A 5,249-nucleotide genomic window follows, 5' to 3' on the forward strand; every position below is an offset into this window, starting at 1 on the left:
ATACTATTGATAAGATTTTCATGGAGGCAATTTCATTTAGACTCGCAAGATTAATACCTAAATTCATTTATGAAGAACAAGGGGGTTTTGTTCCAGGTACGAAGACTGCTGAAAATGCCTTGATAGCACATGAGATTTAAAATTATGTGAAATATCATAGATATGAAGCTATGTTAGTCAATTTGGATATGATGAAGGCCTATGATAGAGTTAGTTGGAGGTTTTTAGAACAAGTTCCATTGAAATTTGGGTTTTCTCCAAAATAGTGTAGGTGGGTAATGTCAAGAATTCCAAGAGCCAAATTAGAAGTCTTAATGAATGACAATGTTTGTGGTTTCTTCTCTTCTTCTCAGGGAGTTAGGCGAGGAGGTCCTTTATCTCCATTTATCTTCATCATTATGGCTGAATCTCTTACTCAAACAATTGCTACTTACCATCAATAGGGTCAATGGAAAGGCATCAAGATTCCTTAGATAGTGATTCCAATGACTCATATTCTATTTGGGGATGATACTATTTTGTTGGGTGAAGCTTCAATGAGGATGGCTAGTGTCATGTTAAGCTTATTTTGCATAAGTATTGTGTTATTTTTTTGTCAAAAGATCAATGCAACTAAATCTAAGGTATAAAATTTCTAGATTTTTCAGCAAATGTCTCTGTAAGAGTATAAGATTATTTGGGTTCCAAACAAGTAAATATTCCTTGCAAATATCTTGGCATTCCTCTTTTTGTACGGAGAAATAAGACTTCATTTTGGTTGAGTATTCTTCCTCGATATAAAATAGAATATCTTCATGGAAGAATTATTGGCTATCTTTAGCTAGTAGAATATTGATGATAAAAAGAATCATGGTTCCTAAATATATCATGTCTATATTGCCTATTCCAAAGGGATTCTTTGCTAAACTAGAATCCAAACTAAAAAGTTTCCTATGTTAAGGGAACAAAGAAAAAAAATTAAAAAATACATCTTTTGGCTTGGGATGAAGTTTGTATTCCTAAGGAGGTGGGGATGTAGGGGTTTATAATGTGAAAATTAGGAACACTATGTTAGGGGCTAAATTGGTTTGGAAGTTGTTTACAAACAATAAATCAAAATGGGCATCAATTATTTCAGCTATGTACCTTGACTCAAAGGATCCTAAGAGAATTTTCACGGTCCTTAACTCTCCTTTAAGCTCCCAAATGTGGAATTTCATGTAAAATATAGGGAAGCATTTCTTCCTTATCTCTCCTGGATTATCCATGACATTAAAAAAGCATTTCTTTGGAAATATTCTTGGAATGGCCATTGGATATGTTACAAAATATGAAAGAGGTTAAAGTATTGTTGAATGCATCTTGGGGAGACAAGGTTGTTGATTATTTCTCTATCACTAGTGTAGATGGCATTTTTAAAGCACAATGGAAGGATTTTGGAGATGTAGGTACTCTAGCTAGGCAAAAGAATTTGCTTCTTCAGGAGTTGAAGAATAGAGTAATTCATTATAAAAACATTTAGGATAGAATTATTTGGACCCTCTCTCAATATGTAAGTATTTTTTGAAGCATGGGGGTACCATTTTCTCAGAGATCAATAACGCATTGAGAAGTTGAGATGCTTTTCCTTTTGTTAGACAGAAATAGGTCTACCAAAAGCTAAGTCATTTGCTTGGATTTCTCTTAAAGCAAATATTCTTACTAGTGATAGATTGGCCTTCATGGGTATTGCTCCTATTTTTAATTGTCTATTATGTGGAAACAAAGGATCATCTTCTCCTTAATTGTGATTTTGCAAATACATGTTGGACTTGGCTCCTTAATAAATTGCATTGATCTACTCCCCTTCAATCTAAGTTCATTATGGTGTTTGAATCATGGTATACATTGTATTGCATTTTTTTCTTTTTAGCTCGTTGGGAAGTTACCCCTACCATTTTAATCTAGAACATTTGGTGGGGAAGGAATAGGAGAATTTTCAGCAATATTGAAAAAGCAATTTTAGTATTATTTTTAGCTCATACCATTAAGTTTAAAATAATAAATTCTTGCTTCGCATCTTCAGATCGCTTTGTTATGTTGGTATGGAAAGACATCAGATTTTCATTTAAAGGGAGCCTCATTAACAACTACATTAAGTGGGTGGACAAAAAAGCAATTAGATCGAAACCTCATTAGAAGGATTTTATTAAGTTAAATTTTTATGGTGTGGCTAAGGGTAATCTAGGTTACTCTGGAGTAGGGTTTGTTTTTTGATATTATAAATCTAAAGTCCTTATTGTAGGGGTAGCTAGAATCCTAGATGGGACTAACACTATAGAAAAAGTGATAGATTTTATGTTTGTGCTTTGATTGGCATTCAAAGTTAGAGCTAAGAATCTTGTTAATGAAGGTAATTCATTGTACATTATCCTTACATTTAAAAAGATTGAAACACCAAATGGGAAGGTAAAGTATATCCTTTAGAAAGAATGGAGCTTGCTACAAAACTTGATCATTTTCAAGTTGCCCAATGCTTCAGAAAAGCCAACAAGATTGAAGACATTTTAGCAAATAGAGGGTGTTGTTTGCTAGAAGAGGATGCTTTGTTCAAAGAATGTGATATGAAGAATGATGTAGTGTTAGAGGTGATAGTACACAATGATGACATTTTGTAATTTCTCCCTTAGTTCATTTGTTAGATGCCTTCTTCATATGGGCTCTTGTGATATCTTCTAGTATTGTTGGGGTTGAGATCTTCTCCCCTATTTGTTGGTATTTTAGTTTGCTTCATATATATATATATATAAAGTTTTATATTGGACTTTTCCTATTATATTAATATATTTACACTTTTTCATTTTATCAAAAACAAAAGAGATTCCCAATTTTGTATTTGATCTCTTAAATAACTAGAGGAGACCCATCCAATATTAAAAGAATCAATTTACATATTATAATAGATAATAATACTTCGATATAAATAAGAAGGTGAACTCTATTCTCTTTCTTACTGCAACACAAAGGGCATCCACTTACAGAATTAAATCTTCCTTTTGTTGTTGATTCAATACTAAAATATTTTGTGAGGAGCCTATTAGATGAAAATATATCCTAAGACCAATATTTAGTTTTCTATATTTGTAACAATGAAAAGTTAGCTCTCTATGTCTAAATAGAAAAATACTTTTATAACCTTTCAAGAATATATTAAATCTATTATTATTAATATTTTATCATAAATTATTATTTTTATAAAAATACCTGATGACCCTTAGAAGGGTGTACCTGTAATATAAATCTGTGAGCTCACTTATCTTCAAACTCCCAAATTAAAAAAAATCAAATTATTGAACAACAGTCTATAATGAGTTGCCATCTACAGATTTATGATGCTTTCAAATGTCTACTTAAAAAATTTCTTCGCTTTTAAACACGTCTTCAATAGTTAGAATATCGGTTACCATATTTGAAACTAGCATGATAGGGTAGAGCCTTTGACATCAATTAACCTGTATAATTTCATTAGTATCATTAGAATATGACCAATAATATTGGGCAGATGGTAAGATCAATTTTTATTTTTAATTGATAAAATAACACAAAGTAGTTCAACAAGCATAAATATATCCAAAATAGAAAGAGAACATTTTAATACGACATGGTGTTTCTTTGTGTTATGTTATAAGTATTGTACAATTGCATCCAAATTAAAAGTCTATCTTGTTTGAGAAATTAATACAAATTACATTTAAAAATTTAGCTTATATCTATCCATTTAAAAATTGAGTTCACTTGATCAAATATCGCAAAACCCTACCATTGGATAATCCAATATCTTTTACCCTCTTGTTTCCAAATTATAGAGATTGGGAAAGTGCTATTGGTCCATCAAAAAGTTGTGGTTTATACTTCCACACATTCCACACAGTGAAAAGCGAAGAGCATATTACACAGTGAAAGAGCGTACTGCACCACGACAGGAAAAACAAGTGATGGAAAATGTTCGAAGAGGAATCTAAAGTAAAATTTGCTAAATTTACACAGTGAAAGAGCGTCCTGCACAACAAAGGGAAAAATAAGTGATGGAGAATGTTCTAAATGGAATTTAAAAAACAATTTGCTTCACTTCCACAATATGTGTAGAAATTAGTGGAACGGCAGCTTTAAGGAAACAGAGCATGATACAAAAGATGGCGTTCCCACTGAAGGAGAGCAATGAAGCGTAACGAGGGAAAACACTGGAAGGGAAGACAGCACAAACAAAGAAGAATGCTGCACACTTTCTCAGTCTGCACACCTTACATTCAAGGCCGATGGAACCAGGTTTGTGCTTCCCTTTTGCTTAGCTAATTCACACCAAGATATAACACATGCCAGATCTGATATTGTCTTGGATTCATAGCGTCTGAAAAACCTTTGTGATCTATTGTTTCTGTTTTGAAATGTTTCTTCAAAAAATAGGCAAGCCTTGAAATAAGGGATTCGTTTCAAGATCATGTGGGTGTATGAAGGATGAGTAAATTTTTTTTGGTACTGTGTTGTAGGTTCTGATAGCGTTAAAGATCCATCCCTAGCGATGCGGTATACCAGATGATAAAGAGTAAGTCATGTGTGGATGGAAATCCAAGGCTAAATCAGGCCTGATTTGTGGCTACCTGGATGGAGCCTGAGTGTAATAAATTCATCATGGCCTCCATTAACAAGGCTAAATTCTATAACCACATCGGAGTAACCAGAACAGTTTTTGGATTGAAGTCGTTCGTCACAGTCTGGGACATACCCATACCCTTGTTAAAGATTTCCGTCCGCTGAGTGAATCTGTTCATGGGAGGAAGTTTTGCCGCAGTGTCTGTGAGGTTTTAATAAAGTAATCACTGCTTAGGATGCCCTCAGATTCGACTCCTAGAGTTGTTCTTCTTCTGTAAAGATTTTGTGAAGGTTTTTTGTATTTAAGCCACGAAAACATGATTTGAAACAGAGGGCCGAAAAAAATGTTTCTGAGGCACTGTTAAATTTATGTTTAATCTTTTTTGGTTTCGTTTAAAATCTTTTATTTTTAGTATGGTAAAGGTAAGAGAACAAGGGTATTGCTTTAGTCTGCGTTTAGGTTTTAAAGTCTTTTGGATTTTCTACATTATTTTTTATTAGAGTAAAAAGGATTTTACAAGGAGCCAAAACCCAGACAGAAAAACCCATTGACAATGACAAACCAAATGCTAATCCACAATGGGCATACAGCGAAACAACAAAACCAAATAGGGTCTAATGACCCAAAAACTACATAATAT

At 33.0% G+C, this 5,249-nt stretch overlaps 1 long non-coding RNA gene across 1 annotated transcript; it reads left to right on the top strand.

Annotated features, from left to right (window-relative positions):
• The first annotated feature begins 4,112 nt into the window (after positions 1–4,112).
• LOC131874514 (uncharacterized) lies at positions 4,113–4,966 on the top strand. The gene is made up of 2 exons (XR_009371868.1): positions 4,113–4,284; positions 4,506–4,966. It is a non-coding gene; the product is annotated as an uncharacterized LOC131874514 (long non-coding RNA).
• Positions 4,967–5,249: the final 283 nt, after the last annotated feature.

Source organism: Cryptomeria japonica, chromosome 3, assembly GCF_030272615.1.
Source record: "Cryptomeria japonica chromosome 3, Sugi_1.0, whole genome shotgun sequence".
Taxonomy (NCBI): domain Eukaryota; kingdom Viridiplantae; phylum Streptophyta; class Pinopsida; order Cupressales; family Cupressaceae; genus Cryptomeria; species Cryptomeria japonica.